Raw genomic sequence first — 23572 nt, forward strand, 5'->3', positions numbered from 1 at the left:
GCACATTTTAAGCGTTTATCTAAAATGATTTTTAAATAATTATTCTATGAACACCCAGAATTCATTTGATAAATGGTCTTAATTTTGATTGGGTCATAAGGAATTTCCCAATGTCTGATTGCCTCGAATGCAATTTAACTGTTCGTCAAGATTGATTTCAAAACAATTCAGTTATGACATGCGAGGTTACAGCATACTATGGTGGAATTTGCCTCGTCATTTTTTTAGGAGCAATACTATAGTGTACTTGAATCTCGTGTACACAAGTAAATTGTTGCAGCGATTTTACTATCGGAAGATTAAATTAATGTCAGTTTTGTAAAAAATAACGGTACTTGTAAAAAACTGTTGTGTTATAATTCATAATGCACTGGGTGCTGTCTTTCGAAACCGATACAAGATGTTGCTATGTGACAGATTTACCGATATACATTTTAATATCTGAATTTGTCTCCGTTTGGTGCATGTGACATATCGTTAAGTGTGTATTTCGAAAGTCCCGCACACAATACTAAGTCATATCTGGTTTAGAACCGAATTTTTACAGAGGTTCATGGAAAATGAATTTTTCTCATACACCTATCTGTACACTTCTCTTGACTGCTAGCTAGCTTGAAGCACACGTAAGACTTCACCAACAATATCTAATGTCCCCGTAGAAATTAACGTCCGAAGTCAAGTCACTGAAGTTAAACGGTTTGTAAATGTTCGAAATCTGTAAACTTTCCTCGTCAAATTCTCTAGTTTTCCCGATTACTAAGCGTTAATCGGAGTTGTGGATTCTGACGATGCTTGGAGTACAGTGACTGTAGGTGCCAACAATAGTATTGTCTCTCGATACATTAGTTTATATACTTTAAGAGTTTAGAATATTCAACAATATTCGAAGATACGCTCGTGTTTCCAAAAAGTTGCTTATTCTTATGCTTGAAAATCTCAAAACATTTAGAGAAGAGGCGGGACTTGCATAATACTCATTCAACGCCACCTGAGTCTGTTGCTGTTTGCATATATTAAGATAAATGCATGACAGTAAAATCGTAATTTTCTAAAACTAAAGCAGAGAACTTACAGCTGTGAGCACAGCTGAAGCAAATGCCTTATGAAGTTTTACAGAACACAAGCTTTCGTTACAAAGATTTTACCAAAACGTCTACACTTAAAATGTGATATGAATAATTAATTTCACATCCATTCTGAACATCTCCACTATTTAGTTCACATTCTGTTCTTTAACTCTCGAATAATATAGTATTAACCTTTTTCGGATCTAAAATTTTAAAGATTTTAGATACCACCGATTCTGATGTACCTGCTGAAAGAATTAAGATAAGTTAGCAAACTGGAATCGATTACGATTTTTTTTTTTTTGAAAATGTACACGCCACATTTAATTTCAAAAAGCTAACGATTAATAATCGTATTTGAATATGTATAGCAAATGAAAAGGTAACTATTCCCTCTATCATTAGTTATTTTGAATAATTTAGCCTAAAAAAACAAAAACAATATTTCCACTAAATGATCATCCCTTAGCTTTTCGTTACAGTGCAAGTGGCAAATTTTAAAACTGATCTATGATTAAGGAATGTGTAGACGGGATTTTGAGGAAAGGCATTTGGGCTATAAACCGAGAGAACCGTTGTACATATTTTGTGAAACTGTTAACGTAATCGAACGCAGAGCTTTCTTGATGTTGAGTTGTAGTATTGTTTATACAAGAAGTTTTATGAACATTATGACAATAAGTATTATAAACAGACAAATTTTAGATAAGCCATGCAATCACCTGCACCAATATGAATGGTGTCCAACAAGACAAAATAGACATCTTATGGAACCAAAAGTATATATGGTATAGGACTACAAACAAGCATTTGTTATTAAAATTTTATAATTGATAAGAAGTGTCGAAAGAAGGTTAGAAAATAAATTTTATATCTGACGTCTATTAGGAGACCTAAATGTCCACCTTTCATTTGATGTACAAGAAGGTTCAATAAAATATGAGGCCTATAATGGATGATTTGATTGTTGTGGACCTATGTTTAGAGAGTAGTTAAATAGTATTTTGAAGGGTACGAATTCCGGTCATTCAAAGTGGCCCAATTCCACTCCCAGTGGAATGAATTTTTTTTTGTCAAAAGATACATAGAATATAGTAAAAATGATTCTACAAACCAGTTATTTTCATTGCAAAATTACTACAGGAAAATTAAAAATAAGTATTCTATTTGCACCTAGCAGTAGGTGCAATTGTGGTCATTTGGTGGAAAATTTTTTTGTTTTTTACTGGGCCAAATTATTCAATATAATAAATATAATGTAGAGGATTAAGATTTCACGCGGTACATTACACACGTGTTTAAATAGGTTTCAGGTCCAGTGGATGATTATATAACAGTAATTGAATCTCAATCAGCATCCACGAGCGTTCACGTGATTTTCGAGTTCCGAAATATACAGATGCCTTAAAGTTAAACAAGACGCACGTTTCGATCACTTCTATGCTTTAGAAAAAATTGGTCTGGTTAGTTCTTACGTGTGAGGGGGGGAGGAGTACTGCAGGGGGTCCTATCTGGCCTGCAGGATATGTTGAAAGCTTAGTTTTAATACCTGACATTATTTATTAACAGTATAGAGTACGATAACGTTAAGCCCCAACTAAACTGAAACAACAGTTGCGCAAATTAACGTTAGCTAATCTTTATGTAGTATAGGTCGTAATGAATATAAGCTCAAGACATGTAGAGTCGTAAATTTAAATGTGTGCCTTTACTATTTTTGTATTGTTCTAAAATGCAGTATTTATATATAGTTTTAGCTAAGGTAAAAATTTTATCGCAAACGTTTTCTTAATTAAGAAAGAATTTCACATGAAATTATGCATGAAATTATTTGCTTCTGCAAATGTAGAAAATCACAAATTCTAGTTCATCAGAATTAATCCATCTGGTAAGGCTTGGAAACCATGATTTGTTAAAGTAACTACTTTGATAAGTAATACCATAATTTTACAACAATTGTGTATTTCCGTAAGCGTTTAAGTGCAAACTACACGATGTAGTTTCTTCACCAGGGACAGAGATCCATTTTCTAGAGTCGTAAACTAACTTACCACTGACATACATCTCCCTCTCTCTCCTACTAAAGTATACTCGGTTTTAAAGATACTTTATCGTTACAGAAAAATACCAGAACTTTCAAGAAAGATACCGTAGTTAAACATGGATAATGTCTTCACACACACACACACGTGTGTGCGCGCGAGAGAGAAAGTTCTGGTATTTTTCTGCAACAATGAGGTATCTTTAAAACATGGATAATTTAACAAGCTGCAGGCGAATTTTAAAAACGCCACCCTAGATTCACTGGGGCCTCTACCTTGTCTGCAATTCTGGTTATGGCGCTGTAGATAGCTTTTTCATTCAGCTATTTGCCCACGAGGGTTTTAGACCAATCCCCGAATTTGTCAGTTATGTTTAGCTATATTCACTTTCGGTATAATTAAATGCATCCAAACCGCTATTTATACATGCAGTACAGCTGAAATTAGCAGTTTAAAACAACCGAAGCATCGTATACCGATGAACCATTTAGAAACAAACTCTTTTTTAAAAAAATAACTATTACTATTAAAGTACATTAATACTGCATCTAACTGGAATTTAAAACTTCCATTTAAATTGTTTACCTCCATCATATTTTTTGTAGCTAAATATTCGAAATTTAGGTTTTAACTAAATTTTTCGTCTTATTTTATTTTGCTTTTATTTATGAAGCTAACATGAAAAAAAAAAACAGTTGTTATAAAGTTATAAATAACGGATCAAGAAATCTATATTTAAAATGAAATTTAAAATTGAAAGTGTTTTCCGCAAGACTCAGCGAAAGTATCAACATCAGGAAATTAGACTTCGTTTAACTCCATTCGTTCCAACGCTGCAGGAAAGTGCGTTTCTCAGTTATCACTTGTTCGAGGCGGGTTTTGTTAAGAAATATAATCCACTATCTTTAGAAGAACCTGGTTTCCCACTCAATGAAAGCAGAAAGGTAGGGGGCGATACGCTAAGAAGCAGATTTGGATCTAAATTTAGTCATTAAAACAAAATGCAAGTGTTAATATGAATTGTTTTATTAAATACATGAAACGAGATTATACAAGTTACGAAATGAGACATAGCCAAAATATTTCGGGGACTGAACCCTCTTTTGCTATGCCTCTGCTATGAAAGGTTAATTTAACATATCTACTAATAAAACAAACAAAAAAAAACAAACAGATGATGACCTCCAATCTTATTCGAGACAGATAAATTTACTGACTAAAACGGACATATCTTGCATCTCTTACGCGGTCCGCCATGATTTGGACTGATTAACTTGTTCCTCACCAATACAGTTTACGTTAAACTTAGGTAAGCATCAACACAAAATTCATCAACTAACGATTCCTTAAGACCGTGTATAATACATACCAAGGTATGCAAAACCATGCCAGCAAGAAGTTACTATATTTACAACCCCAACAGTGTTAGTGTTACTATTTTCATCATAACTCGAATAAAGGCATAGAGAAATTCGAAAATACTACAACTTAACCGACTTCAATGTAAGAGGTTTTCTATCCAAATAAACTGACCTTGATTCCGTAGAATCTTCTTGAAATAATTTGTCGAAAGAACGCCATAACTACCTCTTTTTTTCTCTCTGTCAACTCTGCTTCTAAAATAGAGAAAAATACTACAATACACGCGCACAACCGCTGCAGCGTTATCTACGTAATTGCTCAATCGCTACTCGCATACTACTGCGCACCAAACTAAACTAAAACTAACGTGGCAGGGGTTCAGTTTAGAGAGAGAGAAATCAGAAGAGTTCTCTCTCCAACTGGGGTGTTCAGGAACTTTGTAGTTCCTCTTCGTCCCCTTTCGTGGATTGTTATTAAGATTAAGTGGTGGTTTTTATTATTATTATTTTAATAAATTAATTATCGTTATTATTCTTGACTTTTTGGGTGGAGAATGTCTCACTAAATGTTCATTTGGGTGGAGGCAAAGGCAGCAGTGGAAAGAAAGGCCGGGACCTGTCCCGAAAGGAAAAAGTTGGGCAGATGTGAACATGAATGTAGTTCATTCAAATTCAGATCAAATCAAACGGTCCGATTCTGGGTCTGGCAAAAAGGTTGCCTAGGCTGGGATCTAGAAATCCAATGCCTGAAGATTTTGATGTGGGGGGAAACGGCAGTGCCCCGAGAAAACCCACTTTCACACGACAGGCGCCGAAAGTTTTGCCTGTCGTGTGCCCTGTACCTGAAAAAAAAAAGGAATTTATGTTAATAACATAGATTTTATTTATTTAGATTCTTTGTTGAGTGGATTGTGATTCTTGAAATATGTTGTAAGGAGATATGTATTTTGTTGGTGCACTTGATAATTTGTGTAGTGATGCCGTTAGTTTGTTTCTATTTTCTGCTTTTAGATAATATTTGAGAGAAAGTTCTGTTATTCTATCTCTTATAGTTGGTAAATTACTAATTTGGTGTAGATAATTTGTTGGCGTAAAAGATGGTAAACTGAATGCGGATTTTAATATTTTGTTTTGTTGTACTTGGATTTTTTGGAGTGTGTTGTTTGACACATTGTATGTTACTTGACATCCGTACTCTATTAGTGGACGGATGTAAGCCTTGTATATTTGTATAATGGTGTTCGGTGCGCATTTTGATTGTTTACCAGTTATAGTCTTTAGATATGAAATCCTTTTCTGATTGATGAGTGTATATTGTTTATGTGTTTTTCCATGTTAGTTTTGTGTCGAAAGTGACGCCAAGGAATGTGATGTTTTGCTCATGTTAATGGTTGTGTTTCCAAGTGATAGTTTTAATTTTTCTATATTTTTCTTTGCTTCTTTAGTTTTCTATAGAAGGTGATTGCTTGTGTTTTTGTCGGATTTAACACGACCCTCCACTTGTTGCTCCATGTTGAGACGTTGTTTAGTGATTCTTGTACGCGAGACATGGCCATTACTGGGTTTCTGGAGGTGCTCCAGATTGCGATGTCGTCTGCGTATTGTGAATTGTGTGTGTATGTTAGATTTGGAAAAGGTATGTCACTGACGAAAATTATGTATAGAAGTGGAGAGAGGACTGATCCTTGGGGCACTCCTGCCGTTATATTAAATAATTTGGATATGGTTTTATTGACTTTTACCTGTGCTGTTCTATTGGTTAAAAAATTTGAAATCCATTTGACTATCGTAGGATTTATTTGTAGGTGATTTAGTCTGTATATGATGGCGTTGTGCCAAACGCTGTCGAATGCTTTTTTGACATCTAGGAATACCCCGATGGTTACTTGATTGTTGTTGTAAGCTTTGTAGATTGATTCGGTGAGTCGTGTGAGGTGATCTGTTGTTTGTCTATTTTTTCTGGAGGCATTTTGAGATTCTGGAAGGATGTTGTTTGATTCGCAAAAATGGAGGAGACGGTTGGAGATAATTCTCTCCATCAGTTTGCCAAGGCAGCTTAACAGACTGATGGGGCGGAAATTATCTGGATTTGTTCTGTTAGTTTGTTTCTTGGGGATCGTTGTTATGATGGCTTTTTTCCACGTGTCAGGGTAATACCCGGTCGCTAGTGAAATGTTCATGATGTTTGTGAGGTGTTTTAGTAGGAGAGTGGAACTTTTTTTGAGAATAATATTTGGAATTTGGTCATGTCCGGGGGAAGTGTTCTTCAAGTTTTTGATATTAATCTTTAGTTCGGATATGGTTATTTTTCTATTGATTGAATTTGAGTATGCTTCTAGTGTCTCTCCGGGAAATCCTGGTGAGAATGAAGCTTGGTTTGTATTTATGTAGTTGTTGACATAGTGTTGGTGTTGTGTGTCAAAATCTACTGAGTTTAAATCGCTAAAAGCGGATTTGTAATAGTCAGCTTTCTCTTCGTCCGTCCTTGCGATTTTATTGTTGTGTGTGATGTGTTGTAACATGTGATTTGTGTTTTTGTCTGAAGCAATACTCTTGAATTTTTTCCAGAATTCTTTTGGATTGTTCTTGGTTTTTTCTAAGTTTTTACAGAAGTTATGCCAATTGTTTTCCCTGACTTTTTTAATTTCTTGTTTAATTTTTGTATTTGTTCTATTGATTTCTGTTTTAATGTGTGGATCGCGTGTGATGTAGTGTGTTCGTCTTAATTGTCTGCGTTTGATTATTAGTGCGTAAATTTCTGGTGTTAGAGTCCATTGAATAAGTGATTGTTTTCTTTTTTGATTTAGGAATTGTGTTTTTTATGGCTTCTGTAATTTGATCAACATAGTTGTCTAGTTCTGTTTGTTATTTACATGTTCGATTGGATGGGGTAGGTATGAGTCCAGAGAGGCATTAAAAGTGAGCCAGTCTGTTTCAGTGTAGGTGTATGCGGAAGGAGTCACGTACGCCACAGCAGGGTGGCGCGGGTGAATCATACATGATACGGGGAAGTGGTCACTGGTGATTTCATCATGCACTTTAAAGTTAGATATTCTGTTAACCATGTCCTTGGGTGCGATGATGAAATCGAGTACATCGTATGAGCCGTTAGCGGCTGAGAAGTGTGTAGGTGTGTGGTCATTAATTAAGTGCATTTTGTTACTAGAGATAAAAACTTTTATGCACGATCCTCTGCGTGTGTTTCTGTTTCCCCTTAGTTCTGTATGCGGAGAATTAAAATCCCCAATAATAATTGGTTTGGGTTTGCGATTAACACATTTTTTGAAGGAAGTTAATATCGATATCTTTGGTTGGTGAGCAATATATGGCTAGAATCGGAATAGTTAGCCGGTTGTTAAAGTGTATATTACAAAAAATGGTCTCATTTATGTTAGATCTAAAGGAATCTTCTATTGAGATTAAATGCGATATTTTTATACTAAAGTAAGCTATTATACCTCTGTTATTTTCTGAGTGAGGTATGCTGTGTGTGATGAATCCGGGAATTGTGGTGTTTTGTTTCTCTGTGCAAAGTGTTTCTGAAACGATGATTATGTTGGCGTTTATATGTTTGTTTATGTTGTATATTTCTATCCTTTTGTCTTTGAGATTTCCTTGGCAGTTGATGTGTAAGATTTTAATGTGTTGTATCATTGTGTTGTTTTATTTCCCTTGCATGAATTTTAAGTGAAAGATGGTGTGGTTTGAGGTGAGGAAGGTTAAAATAATAACTTGCAAGGCTACAAACAGATTTGAGTGACTCGTGCCTCGATTCGAATGAGGGGAGATCACTCAATTCTCTCAGCATTGCTAGCAAGTTTGTGGTGAAATCTGTGGGGTTGAATGCTTGTGTTGTTTTCGGGCGTGTTACGTCCGCGTAAGTACGTGTTGATTGAGGTTGAGAGTGTTTGCTTTGCGAGTCAGTTGGAGTTGGTAGTAAAGGTTGTTTGGTGTTGTTTTGGTAGCCGTGGGTTTGATTATTATCGTTCGTGGTTTTGAAAAGGAATCTGTTGCGTATTTGGGGCAGCCTTTGTAACTGGCTGCGTGGGGCCTGACAGTTAGCGCATCTCACTTGGTTACGCTCGTTAGGACACTGAGCGACCTCGTGAGATCCGCCACATCTAACACATCTGTCCTTGACCATACAATTAGTTTTTTTGTAGCATTGGTTCGGTCGTGTGTCTTTTGAAAAATAAAAAGCAACCGTTTTTAATAATTTGTCCTGATCGTCTTTTGTTGACGGTTACCTTGATCAGTGGCGTTTTTGTTTCGTTCTGAATGAGATAATTCTGTTTGATGATGCAATGTCAAAGCCTTGAGTTATTAGTTCGTCAGTGATTTCATGATCTTCGATGTCGAAATCGACACCTCTGATTATGACTGTTAGTTTTGGTGTGTTGGTTTTTGGTGTAGTGATAGTGGCTTGAACCCCAAAGGCATCCTTGGGCCAGTGGGCCAAAATATGTGCAAACTCTTGCGGTTCGGAACATTTAAGCATAATTCTTCCATTAGGAAGACGTTTAATGTCTTTAAACTGAATGCCCGGGTAATAGGCCCTCAGTTGTTTGACAATCTGTGGAATGCGTGTTGTGTTGTTTACTCCTTCGATGAACAGAGTTGGGATTCTGTAGTTAGGAGAATTGTGTGTTTGTGTGACAGTGATGGTGTTCTTAGAATTAGTGGCGATAGTGGTGTTGTTAGTATTCAAGTTATTTTCGTCAGAGCAAGTGGCTTTGTCGTCATTAACATGGGTTACGTTACTAACACTTTGATTTTTAGTACTATTAGTAGCGTCGTTAAGGTTGGGGTTAGTAGAATTGTCAGAAACTATACTCACCATGTCCTTTTTCTTCTTCTTCTTCAGCCTCCTCTTGTTTGATGTCTCGTTTGTTTCTCTTTACATTGTCTGATCTGTCACTTATATCCTCCATGTGTGTCACTGGGTAGCATAATCTTACTCTCTTCTCCTTCCTTAACACACTGGTTATTGTACACACATGTCTATTCAAAGAATCACCTATAACTATATCCTCCTTTAGTTTTTCTTCCATCCAATAGTTCCTCATCTTCAGATTTAACATAATTGGCACATTGTAACTAACTTCATTACGTTTTACTTTGATACTGTTCGTTTTACCTTCCTGAAAGTTACTGTTAGTTGATTTATCCCTTGCATGCAAAACTTAAGCTCCTCCTAAAATCCTGCTGTCATTTCTCTTTATCTATTGCCTTAACTTTATTAAGATGGCCTCTAATTTCTCCTCCAACCTAGAAACGCTACATATAACTTGCACATGTTCATCACTAGTTATCTTAAAGTATATGATAGTCTCAAGTTCCAATATAAAACACACATATTGTACTCAATACATGTAACAGCTGTGAACACTTAACTCCTACAATGGTCTGAACCACTGTATTTATAATTATAGTCTGACAATAAATATTCAGTACCAAATACCCTTAGTCTATTGTTAACACTAATGTTTAAAAACCAGCTATTAAGGACGTATTCACATGACAACGTTTCACAGGAAAATCATGAAAAATATCGTTATTATATCTGTGGGATCCAAATTTAGACAGTTGTTTCTGTTTCAACGCGTCGACCACAATAATAAACATAGTATATACAATATTGTCAATACTCTGAGAACTACAGTACGTCTTGGTTGTAAGTTCACCTTTCACAGTTCTTCTTCACGAAGATTTTATATTATATGGAGGTTATCCTGATGGGTTAAAATACTCTATTTTTTGATTTCATCGAAAGTAAACATAAACCCAGTAGTGACTACTGGATTTATGGCTCGGATCCAGGTTGACGATTATAACTGTTTTTCTGCATGGTCAGGTTGGTAATCACTGGTAAATATATGCCCTCAAACTTTTTTATGTACATGAATCTTGTGTGAGTATGAAATATATTTCTAATTTCATAGCTTTTACATATCGGATAACATGTTTCTAGACATAGAGACTTCTAAAACTGAATGAAATTCTGCATATCTTAGAACATTTATAATATTTCAATTTGTAAATTTCCATGTTACACCAAGTTAAAGTAAAAATCTGAGGAAGATAGATGGGCTGTAAGATCAAAGGCAACGAGTGTATATCGTCCCGTGTATTCGTCATATCTTATATCGATTTCTTGATCTTAAAATTGTTTTCTGTTGCATTAAATATTTCATAAAGCTCTTGTCACGTTGTCTCTCCCTCCATAAAAGGCACCTGGTAGATCAAGGCATGAAAGTACTGCCTCGTCCCTAAAGAAATTCATTAAATCTGTATAATTAGACTTCATTTTCTTAAACATTATATCCAATATTGTTATGACCTCTTATCCTAAAGTTTTCCACAGTTTATATTTATCAAATATACGATTTCAAATAAGCCACGTGGGTGCATTTAGGACAACATTCTTTGTGTCAATGTCATAACATTTATTACAGCCATGTTAGTGGCACCCGCAAAACTCGTGTATCATATTTTATTCCATGCAGAAACATTCTAGTCTATAATTCAAGATTTGTTTCTCTTCACAGTTATGAACATGTGGTATATTTACTTCACTGGGTTTTTGTAGATAATCTAACCATTGAATATTTACTTGGCTGTACTTTTTGGTGGTAAGGTATTAACGATTAGGTATGAGAGCTATCGACCGTAGTGACATAAACCTCTGAATCCAGTCATACATATGGTAACAGTAGTTAAAGTGAAAATCTGAGGAAGATAGATGGGCTGCAAGATCAAAGGCAACTGCTTCAGAAAACTAGAAAGGTGTGTGGTCATATAGAATTCCAGTTTCATCAGCCACTTATCCTATGAACGTATGCAATCGTTAAACTGTTTCTGTAAATTTTTTTTTCAAAGTCATTTAAAATCAACCACTCGTGGCGCCACTTCTCACATATTTGGAGAAACAAGATTGCGTTAACATTTAAATAAGACCTTCAAATAAAATGCAATTAATTTTTCATATATAAAAGAAAAGGATTTAAGGCCTAAGGGTGAAAACAGGTCTTCTTATTGAATGCATTTTTATTTTTTATCGTACTTTTCAAGGGTGTCATTGTTTAATGGTTACTGTTTTGGATAATCGAAAAGATGCAGTTTCAAAGTCTTCCTGCCTCTAATGACAAGTCATTGTGCCCTTAATCAAGAAGTTTTGCCCCAAATGTGCTTCAGTCTATCAAAATGTAAAATTTGTCTTACAGTTAACAGACGGACCAACATCCCTCCAGGAGGAACGTGTAAACATTTCCATCTGCTCTCGTTACAGAAAACTGCGGCTAAACATCCAATCAAATCAAATCCTGGTATGTAGTCAGAATTTAATTGAAGTTTCTCTTCGCTTCTTCATTGGATTGTGCAATAAATAAAACTCAGGAGACATTACTATGTTTTTCGTGTTCTTTATTTCTTTTACTGGGTTCTCGAGAACAAGCGAGAAGAGAAGCCGATAAGCCAGACCAGAAATGTTTCATCTTCCTCATGTTGAAGTGAATAGAAACTTTAAGGCCGAGAAAAAACATAAGACCAGAAACATTGTTTATTAACAATTCAGAGTTACAAAAACAATGAAACTTACAGAGAACAATCAATAAGAGGAGAGATTACAATTTAGCAACAATAGATACGACAAGTCAATAACTTACAAACTACATAATTATTCAACTCGTATTCTATTCTGTATTCCTAGCAATGTGTATAAGCAGTTGTATTTATACACAAGTTACTTGTTTAGATGGAAAAGCTATTGAAAAAATAGGTTACCCACCCCACTGCTTAGTGCTCTTTATTTATAACCTGAATAGCAATTTTATGCTTCTAGTGGGGGGAGATACATATAATAAAAGAAAATTGATATTATTTTTGAATTAAGCATTAAGCCACACAATTGGCTAGCTGTACTCTACCTACAACGGGTATCAAAACCCGGTTTCCTAGCGATATGAATCCTCGTCACACCAAATGTGCTCGTCCTTTCAACCGTGGAGGCGTTATAATATGACGGTTAATCCCACTATTAATTGGTAAAAAGAGTAGCCCAAAAGTTGGCGGTGGATGGTGATGAGTAACTGTCTTCTCTTTGGTTTTACACTGCTAAATTAGGAACGGTTAGCGTAGATAGCCCTCGTGTAGCTTTGCGCGAAATTAAGAAACAAACAATACTATGACGGATTAACTGTTGCATATTTATTTTCATATCGATGCTTTTTCAGTTAAATATATATTTAAAAACGCATAAAACTTATACTGTTAAATTTATATTGCAAAATTCCCGCCTATTCATTAAATTTGTAGAAGGTTTTTGAGTGTAAGAATCAACAATGTATTACGTGAATATGTAAAATAATAGTGATCGCCAGCATTGTTATTTTAGCTAAAGTTTCTAGCAATTCTCCTCTCAAGCTTATAAAAGATAGTCAACGCAATACGCGAAGAGAAAGTATATAATCTTAGTTTGCTACAACTGGTAGACTATAAACCTCGGAAGCTGTAACTGTGATTAACGCTTATTAATCGGAAAACTACAGATATTTGACCATGAAATTTATAGATTTCGAAATTTACAAGCCGTTTAACTTCAGAGGAATGCCATCGAACGTTAATATTTCCACGAAGACATTATATAACTTTGGTGTGATTATTGAAGAGCTAGCTAATTCCTCGTTAAGTTAACTGTACCGATACCAACTCGAAATTAATCTGTTCATCGTAAACTGTCGATGAAATATTCAGTTCCAGACCAGATAGAAGCCTCAATATTGTTTGTAACTTTGTAAAACATTTGTATATAAATCATTATTTGTAATAACAGTTATTATAAATTGTATTATTACTTGTATATTAAAATATTTTTGTATTAAGAAAGAAAACTGTGTGTATCAATCTTGTTGAAAAGTAACATAAATTTAATGCATATGAATATTTAATTAACTACTAAATTCAAATTAAAATGACTGGTTATTTGAAATAGTAATGTGTAGCGTACGTAACATAATAAATCGGATACTTGTCAGAAATAAATTATAATATGTAGCAATAGGGACCCAGTGTTTTAAGAACTGTAAAAGAAGAAAAAAAAACACGAAAAGCATACAAGACCTGATATTCGAGATGTTTGTATATTTGAATTTCGCTCAAAGCTACACAAGAGCTATCTGCGCTAGCCGTCTCTAATTTAGCCGTGTAAGACAAGAGGGAAGGCAGCTAGTTATCATCACCCACCGCCAACTCTTTGGCTACTCTTTACCAACGAATAGTTGGACTTACCGCACACTATAACGCCCCCACGGCTGAAAGGGCGAGCATGTTTGGTGCGATGGGGATTCGATCCTGCGACCCTCAGATTACGAGTCAAACGCCTTACCCCATCTAGCCATGCCGGGCCGTATTCGAAATTAACTGCTAAAAGTCATGGTTCATCAGATTATTTGTGACGTCATCCATCTAAGATATTAAAAATCATCTGGTAAACTTTGAATCATAATTGTTAAAACAATAGACACTGTTAGATATGTCGACGTCACTTTTCGAGCCATAGAAGCATTTTTGAACTTTTATATAATACCTCATACGTTAACAGAGACAATACTACAAACACTTGGATATGTATTTTACAGGAATGATACATCTGTTCCTTCATTCCGAAGTCATTGTTATGATGAAAAGGCTTCGATGGTATGGCAGCACAGGTCAATAAAGTTGGGAGGAGGGCAATTTATACTTATTGTTATGATCATGTGTTAAAGCTTGCCTGTGTGTGTGTGTTTTTCTTATAGCAAAGCCACATCGGGATATCTGCTGAGCCCACCGAGGTGAATCGAACCCCTGATTTTAGCGTTGTAAATCCGTAAACTTATCTCTGTACTAGCGGGGAGCAAACCTTGCCTGTAAGGACATCTGTAGCAAGCTGTTATTATAAAAGTTGTTTTTAACACTGCATAGGAAATCATTAAGCTGGTAAAATGAATCTATGAAATAAAAACAATTTTAAGCAAATAAAGCAAGATGGTGTTGGTATCACAATATTCTGTCAGGTGGATAGCGAGTGATGTCTGTCAAATCTTGGGGAGATTCACATTGACCAAATTACTGGAATCCAGAAATCAGTTTAATGATATCCATGCATGAGTGAAGTGCGCGGGACAAAAAATATGTCCCCCCCGAAAAAGTTGTTAACTTGTTATATCTTTTATTTCATAACAGAAAAGTGTGTAAAACTATATGTTTTTTAGAACGCATTCGACGAGACCTGTTCAAATATGATCTCAAATCATATTTTAACACCGGCTTTCGTAAATACCTGAACTTTTATTATTTTAGTTACATTTTCTCATATGAAGTGTTGTCCACCTACTGTAGTTTCTTTTTAGAAATAATTCCAATTATTCTACAAAATTAACAGACAAGCTTCTCTGCAATAATCTAACATAAAAATGAAACTCAAAATGACACAAACCAATTTCACAATGTCATTTATAAAATTCTTAAGTGAAAAGATAATTCATGCAACTGCAACAATTTCAAATTCTAGGCAAGGAAATATCTATTTTGAAATAGTTGAATAATAACCACTTGATTTATAACTAAAAACCAGTCATGATTGTCAACTGTTTTTGGATATGGTTATTTGAAAAAATACGTGTTTTATACTTTAGAAGACCAATAAGGTTAAATAATATATTGTACACATAGTGAAATTTTGAAAGATACAGAAATATAACTTCTGGTTTTTCTGTGAATTTACTTGCTTTAGCCTAAGGCGAATACATGGGTCAAAGCTATCTAAACTTGCCTTCAGCTGATATGCTTCGGTAATATGTTGAAATAGCCCACACTATTTGTGTGTGTGAAACAGGTTATTTGGTCTCAAAATCGTTTGATGGCAAACATATGACAGAAAACAATGGTAAGTGTTACTTATGTAAAGTTGTATATGATCACTTTTGGCAATCAGGGTTCATCAAGCTTTTAGCCTAGATGCAAATACTTTTCAATCAGCAAGAAACATAATCTGTTAAGTTTCCTACAGAAAGTTATGAACATAGTTTTATAATGTTTTACTTGTAAAATAGGAAGAGAAGGTGCATTAAAATCCTACAAAACAATAGAAATATTATCCTTTGTAACACTGACCGCCTCAAGTAACATTATCAATAGTAAGACTTTCTGGCATGGCCAGGTGGTTAGGGCGCTCGACTTATAATCTAAGGGTCGCGGGTTTAAATCCCCTTCGCATCAAACATGCTCTCCTTTTCAGCTGTGGGGGCGTTATAATGTTGCGGTCAATTGCACTATGAGTTGGTGAAAGAGTACCTGAAGAATTGACGGTGTGTGGTGATGGCTGGCTGCCTTCCCTCTAATTTTACACTGCTAAATTAGGAAGGAGGTATAATGGGAGCAGCACCTACATTGAATATATATATAAACTGAAATTTGCTGTTTGCATAAGTATTAAGCCCCTTCAGTTAGTACTTTGTAGAAGTACTATGTGAGCATTTCTGGATAATCCTCTGCCAGCTTTGCAATACAAGATGTTTTGACAGTTTCGTTGGGAAATATTGATGGAAAGTAATATTTAAGTCTCACCAAACATCTTCTATTGGATTGAAGTCAAAATTTTAACTGGATTATTCCAGAACATTCACATTCTTCTTTTGAAACCGCTCCAGTGTGGCTTTTATCTTGTGCTTCAGGTCATTGTCCTGAAATGTAAATTTTTGACCTAGTTTGAGATTCTTTGCTGACTTAAGCAGGTTTTTTATTCTAGAATTTTTCTGTACATTGCATCATTTATTTCTTACCCTCCTCAGTAGCACAGAGGTAAGTCTGGGGACTTACACCACTAGAAACCGGGTTGTGATACCTGAGTGGTGGGCAGAGAACAGATAGCCTATTGTATATCTTTATGATTAACTTGACCAAACAAATATTTATCTCAATCCTGACAAATTTTTCAGTTCCTGCATCCCCTTCATTACATTCTGCTGCCACCATGCTTGACAGTTGGGATGGTGTTGAAAGGACGATGTGCTGTGTTGTGCTTGCTCTAGACGTAATGCTTTTAATTTAAATAAAAAAAAAGACTCAATTTGTGTCTTGCCTGACCAAAGAAAAAAAGCAAAACCCGCGACATGTTTTCAATATCATTTACATGCTTTGCTACAAACTCAGTACTAGATTTCAAATGGTTCTTTTCAGTAACAGCTTCTTTCTTGCCACTTGCCCATCAGGTCAGTTTGTGTAAGAACCGGGATATTGTCGATGTATGAACACTAAATCTCGTATCATAAATGAAATTTTGCACATCTTTCAAATTCACTGTTAGCTTCATAGTGACATCTTAATTTAAAATGGCCGTATGATCTCTGTAGTTATGATGCGGTCTGAAGCACATTCTACTTTGTTTGTTTTTTTAATTTTGCGCAAAGCTACGCAAGGACATCAGAATAAAAGCATCATCTGTTCAAGCCACAACTCACATTGTGAAGATCAAGAAACTTTCTAAACAAGTCATGGATAAAGTGGTAAAGAAACATTGATCAGAAGAAGGTTACAAGAAAATTTCAAAGTTGCTAATTATTTTTTCGAGTACGACAAAAGTCCATCATTAACAACGTAGAATGTTTTTCAGACCACTTAATAACTACAGAAAATTGGCAAAAAAGAACCAACAAAAGGCTTTGGTTTTAGTGGTCAAGACTGAAAAGCTGACTACTTTTTTCACACTACTTACACAACATGATTTTCCAAATCACAACTTATCTCTGCCATCAGAGGTCACTTACATTGCATCTGTCTCCAACAAGATTGAAGTTGAACCAAGCTTCACACCTACAAGTACTCTTTGTTCACTTCAAGGTCAGAACATAATGATGACGTTGAGATGTCACAGGTTGGCTCAACTGGCACAAGTCTCACAAATGATCTCACTTTGCCTGTAAATTCTCCTGATATCTCTAGTGTTAATGTTGATGCAAGTTGCTCTACAAGACAGTCTGAAGTTGAAATAATTGCTGAAAATGAAATTCTACTGACTATGGTAAAATGCTCCAGTCTACAAAAGATGAAGAAACTGAAGCAAAAGATCCAGGGTTGTGGCTCGATTTCTCTGCTGATGATGTGGCTTATTGGATTGTTTGTGGAGCCACTGATTGTCAACACCACAATGGGCCATTTGGCAAATCTTGCCAGACTTTCAATAGCGGCAAACCAAAAGTATGCTGTTCGCAAAACATTTCTTTGTGGTAAAAGCCAATGGTGAGCAACACAAGAGAGTAGTTATTGTATTCACCATCAGCAGGTAAATTTACAGCTTTGTTTGTAATCTTTTTGGCCCTAAATTTTCCTCTCGTTTTGTTGAAACAGACTGGCAAAATACTACTGTAATTGATCGTTATGAAGGAAGTACTACTCACTTAGACTATACTAATATATTAAATCGCAGACAATGTTTAGGCTTGCGAGAAGAGTTGGAAAACAAATTAAAGAAGAGTGCAATTACTGGGAGCATGTCTTAGAGCGTCTAATAGCTGTTATTCGTACATTAGCTGAATGTGGCCTGGCTTTTTGAGGAACAGATGAAAAATTTGGTTCACTGCAAAATGGGAATTTTTTAGGGCTGCTTGATCTCGTAAGTCAGTTTGGACCATTTTTAGTTGAGTATATTTCGAAATATGGAAATTCTGGTAAAATAAATCCTCTTACTTGTCCAAAACCACCTGTGAAGAACTCATTGAACCAATGGCTCAGAAGGTCCATGAATTCTTTGTTGATGAAGTAAATTCTTCTGGTTATTTTAGCTTGTCATTTGACTCGATGCCAGATCTATCACATATAGATCAGTGTTGTACTTCGATACTTAAAAGATGGGCAGCTTATTGAACGCTTTTTAACCTTTCTGGAACTGAAAAGCCATACCAGTGAGGAATTGACAAAACAGGTATTGCAGTACTTGCATGAAGTTTGCAAACTTAATTTTTCAAAATGTAAGGATCAGTCTTACGACAATGCTGGTAACATGTCTGGGCATAATAAGGGGATGCAGCAAAATATTTTAGAAGAAAATAAGTTTACCATATATGTGCTCTGTGTAGCCCATTCACTAAATCTGGTAGGCCGAAGTGCTGTTGACTACTGTCAAGTGGCAGTTAGTTTGTTCTCTGCAATACATTTCTTTCAGCCTCGCCCAGCCGGTGGAAAATTCTTAAAGCTTGTCTTGGAATGTGTGTTAAAATCCCTATCTGATACCAGATGGGAGGCACATTTATGGAAACAACAGCAATTTTGAAGCCTTTATTTAAGATTTTGGAAGCTGTATAAGTCTAGTTGAAGACCAGTCACAAAAGGGAGACACTAGAAGAAAAGCATACAATATTACAAATAAGATGCAAGAGCTATAATTTGTTTTTATGTTGATCATATGGGATGAGATTTTGTAAAAGTTTCATAAAGCAAGTCAAGCTCTGCAAAATGAGGATTTGAACTTAAAAATACGTGCAGATCTGTACGGATCATTAGCTGACCAGATACGCACTTTAAGGGATGACTGAAAGATTTGAAGCAGTTGTAAAGGAAATATTACCATATGTTGATTACAATGCAGCTCAAACTCACAAACACGTCAGAAAGAAGGTACTCAATGACGGAGATTCACAAGAGGTAGATCTGAATGCCAGAGATAAATTTTGTATCATCACCTTCTACACAATTGTTGACAAACTAGAAACCCAGATGAGAAGGAGAGGAGAGGTGTACAAAGAAATAGCAAACAGATTTTCTTTCCAAAAAGATGTGCCAAATGACGTCACTTCATCTGCTGACACTGAAAGGTACTCTCAGTATTCCCAAAATCTAATTGATACCCAGAGGACTTGGACACTAATATCTCTGCCGAGCTTCAGCAGTTTCACTCATATGTGTGCCATAAGTTTAGTGCAACAAAAACTGTAAATACAAGATTCAGTCATGCTGAACTTTATAAAATAATTTCGGAAGACAAAATTGAGTGTTCGTTTCCAAACGTATACATTGCATTACGTATATTTTTAACATTAATGGTCACAAATTGCACAGCTAAGCATTCATTTTCTCAAGTCAAGCATATTAAAAATCCCAACAGAATAACTATGCGACAAGGCAGGCTAAATGCCTTCATTGTCTCTGCTGAGTATAGAAGCAGATTTGTTACGCCAAATTAGTTTTAAGAACTTGATCAAAGACTTTGGGATTAAAAATATAGAAGAAAACTTTTAAAATTTTAATAAATATTAAGGTATAAGTAGATAATTTGCTTACAAGGTTTTAAGTTCAAAGTGAGAAATTGTTAACTCAGAGTGAAACAAATATATAGTAAAAATAGTTCTTAAAATCAACATTAATCAGAGAAGTGATTTCCCTCATCATTTCTAAATAAAAGGTCTCAGCCATTGCTTGATTTTGACCTATGTCCAATCTGTTAAATAAATAAACAAGTTTTTATTTAATATAGTCGTGGGTTCTGACTTGGAAGAAAACTGAAGAACGGTTATAAATTTTCAAACTTTTATTTCACTTTCACTACTTATTGAGTCTTAATGTCTTGTCAGTTAAGCAATGGAGGATCCGAGGGAGCACCATTGTTGGGATGTGCTTAGGGCATCAGTTGCCCTTAATTCAGCCCTGGTTATGAATGGTGACTTTTGATCTTTAACATAAAGAGTTATTGATGCTTGTGTTTCCACTTTTTAGTTTTCGAATTTTCAAAATCACTTAAATAAGATTGAATCCACCAATTAGAAGAAAGTTACGATAGTTATCAGGTTGCACAGGAAGTTTTGTAAACAACATTAAAAAATGTAGCTGTTGGTTATTAGAATAATATCAAATGTTAGCGCACATAAAAAGGTGTACTAAATCACTTTCAAAACAAGTAATTACAAAGGGTGTCTATCTATTAATAGCGGGATACTGTCTTATAGAAATTTATCTTTTCTCCTTATTTCTGTGACAAGCAACATTTTGTACAACTGTGACACGTACATGTGTATGACAATATCAAATTATGATTGAGTGACTATTTAATGTTTCACATCAGTAATAGTTTGATTGTAACATCGTGTTTATAACTTGATAGTTCTATCAAGATTTGTTTTCGCATGAGGAAAGTCTGACACAGTCAGCTTAAGGACAAATAACGAATGCAGTTGTCTATGGTTATAATTAAGTTTTTGACTGCTGTATTGTTAAGTGTCATAGTTTTGTATAATGTAATACATGTGTTTATGTGTATTTGTGTATCAGCACATATGTTGTTGAAACCTTGACAAGTCTGTCAAATTTCAAACTTCTCCTCTCATGTATGAACTTTCACAAGACTTCAGGATAAACAAGTAGAAATGTTAGAAAGGATTTGTGTTTGTGCCTGAAGAGCAGTCTTATCTATTCAGCGAGCATTTCTAAAATACTGTATGAATTATTGGTGTCAAGAGCTCGCTGATTCCATGACAAGCGAAAAGCAACTTTATCGATGCCTCACTGAAAGATCGAGCCAGTTATCGTCTATCAACTACAACTCAGCAAAGTCAGGTCTTGGTTATAACCCATCTCCAGCACTGAACGATAATACAGAAATATATTAAAGTACCAAACAATCCATTAAGAAAGGTGTGGAAGCTTCTCCAATACGGGGGAGAAAAACAGTGTTGGTCTTTACTTTAACTGAGTGTTTGAACGGAGTAAGTCTTCAATCTCACCGTATGTATCAATACTATTGGTCTTTGGTTTCTCTGACTGTTTGAACAGTGTTGGTGTTCAATGTCAATCTATTTCAAGAGTGTAGGTCTTCAATTTCACTCTCCGTTTCACCAGTATGGATCTTAGCATTCAATGACTGTTTCTACAGTGCTTAAATTCATTTTATCTGACTGTTTAAACACTATTAGTCTTCAGTTTCACTGACTGTATCACCACTGTTGACCTTCACTTTCATTGACTGTTTCTACACTGTTGGTCTTCACTTTAACTTCTGGGTAAACACTACCAGTCTTCAGTTTGTTTGTTTTCACAATGTTGGTCATACCTTTCACTGTCTGTTTCAACACTACTGGTCTTCAATTTCAATGTCTGTTTTAACACTATTGTTCTTCTCTTTCACTGTGTGTTTCAATACTAATGGTCTTCAATTTCACTCTGTTTCAACAGTGTAGTCTTAATTTTCAGTCTGCTACAACAGTGTTGATCTTCACTTTCACTATAATTTAACACCACTGGTCTTCAATTTCACGGTATGTGTCAACAGTGTTGGTCTTCACTTGCACTGCATGTTTCAACAGTGTACGTCTTCCATTTTATTAACTTTATCAACACTATTGGTCTTCGTTTTCACTGATGGTTTGCACGGTGTTGGTGTTCAATCTCACTGTGTTTCAACAGTGTTGGTCTTCACTTTCAATGACTGTTTCAGTAGTGTCGGCCTTCAATTTCATGGTCTGGTTCAACAGCGGAGATCTTCAATACCACAGTGAGTTTCAGCAGTGCTGGTTTTCAGTTTCAATGTCTGTTTTTGAACAGTGTTGGTATTTAACTTGACTGTGTGTTTCAACAGTGTCTCTTTTAACACAACTGATTTTCACTTTCAATGACTGTTTCAATAGAGTAAGTCATCAATTTCACGGTCTGCTTCAGCAGTGTTGTTTTTACTTTAACTGAGCGTTTGAACAGAGTAAGTCTTCATTTCACCGTCTGTATCAACACTATTGGTTAATAGTTAATGGAATTGTTAATCCATGTTAATATAAAAGGAAAATATCAACCTGTACATTAACTTATTTATTCACATGACGTATTACACCACATTTCAGTCACTCTACGTCTGAGGAATCTGAAAACAATTCCCTACCTCTTTCCGACTACACGTGTGGTCGATTCGTTCAGTTTCTCTCGGATGAAACACGTGTTGTGGAAGTAACAAAACCTCCACATAAGCCCTACGGATTTTTTACCGCTCGGAGAAAGGTCGGAAACAGCAAAGGTAAGCATCCTCTTGTTTGTACCAGAATATCGTTTCTTTTCTTATTACTATTTTCGCAAAGGAGGTCCAAGACCGCCTAGAAATATTACCTGTTGTTATCATTTGCACCGCCGTACAGTTGTTTTCTTCTCTGTTTGTTTATCAGTCTGAAGGCACTAAAATTATGTCATGGTCCAGCATGGCCAGGCGTGTTAAGGCGTGCGACTTGTAACCTGAGGGTCACGGGTTCGAATCCCGTCGCACCAAACATGCTCGCCCTTTCAGCGGTGGGGACGTTATAATGTGACGGTAAATCCCACTATTCGTTGGTAAAAGAGTAGCCCAAGAGTTGGCAGTGGGTGGTGATGACTAGCTGCTATCTTACACTACTAAATTAGAGACTGCTAGTGCTGATAGCCCTCGAGTAGCTTTGCACGAAATTAATAAAAAATAAACAAACGATGATGTAATATGAATGAGACTTAACATTATGATTTGTATTGCCGTGATATTAGTAAAACGTGCACATGCCATGAATCATGAGAATAATTATGCACTCTATAACATGCATTATGACACGTGAACTTGAAAAACAAGAAATAAAAATATTTGTTACTCTTCATTTTGTTTTTATCTACCCTTGAAACAAAACACATTAGAGGACCCTTCAGTAAGCATCAATTTTTTGAATATATTTCATCGGTGCAAATCTAACCAAAAATGAAAGGATTATTTGTTATTTTCAGGTTAATTCATTGTAGGGGAAACAATATTGTCCTGACAATTATCATGACATAAACTTAAATAAAATAAAGTAACCGTTAATTTGAAAATAGAATTACAACAATTTTAACTGATGATGGTACCATGTTAAAGGTTCAAACGATGTAGTTATTAAAAGTGATGATTTACTTCATGTCGAAGTTGTTGTTATTGTATTTTGAAATAAATTATGTGGTCGAGCAAATTCATAACTAAATATCAAGACGAAGCTTGTTTCAGCGCAACATAATATTTTATCAATTAGTTATTTTTTTATTTCAGGAGAAAGTAAAATCACCTGTATTAACTGATTTTGAAATGATATATAGATTAAAT

At 35.3% G+C, this 23572-nt stretch overlaps 1 protein-coding gene and 1 pseudogene across 6 annotated transcripts in view; one reads left to right on the plus strand and one right to left on the minus strand.

The window, feature by feature from the left end:
* LOC143242872 (branched-chain-amino-acid aminotransferase-like) overlaps positions 1-4896 on the minus strand; it is a 36957-nt pseudogene extending 32061 nt beyond the window's left edge. Inside the window, exon 1 of the transcript XR_013023351.1 lies at positions 4643-4896. The product of XR_013023351.1 is annotated as a branched-chain-amino-acid aminotransferase-like (transcript). The remainder of the gene's footprint in view (positions 1-4642) is intronic.
* The window catches only part of LOC143242875 (uncharacterized), a 101682-nt gene that overhangs the window by 9608 nt on the left and 68502 nt on the right, over positions 1-23572 (plus strand). Inside the window, exons 2-3 of one of the 5 annotated variants that reach the window (XR_013023355.1) lie at positions 11694-11795; positions 22326-22690. The exons of 2 other annotated variants lie outside the window; for them this stretch is intronic. The gene's annotated coding sequence lies outside the window, so the exon portion shown is untranslated. Of the gene's footprint in view, positions 1-11693; positions 11796-22325; positions 22691-23572 lie in introns of those variants that run through there. 2 more of the 5 variants (XR_013023356.1, XR_013023354.1) reach the window with 2 other exon arrangements.

The sequence above is a fragment of the Tachypleus tridentatus genome, unplaced genomic scaffold, assembly GCF_004210375.1.
Source record: "Tachypleus tridentatus isolate NWPU-2018 unplaced genomic scaffold, ASM421037v1 Hic_cluster_2, whole genome shotgun sequence".
Classification (NCBI taxonomy): domain Eukaryota; kingdom Metazoa; phylum Arthropoda; class Merostomata; order Xiphosura; family Limulidae; genus Tachypleus; species Tachypleus tridentatus.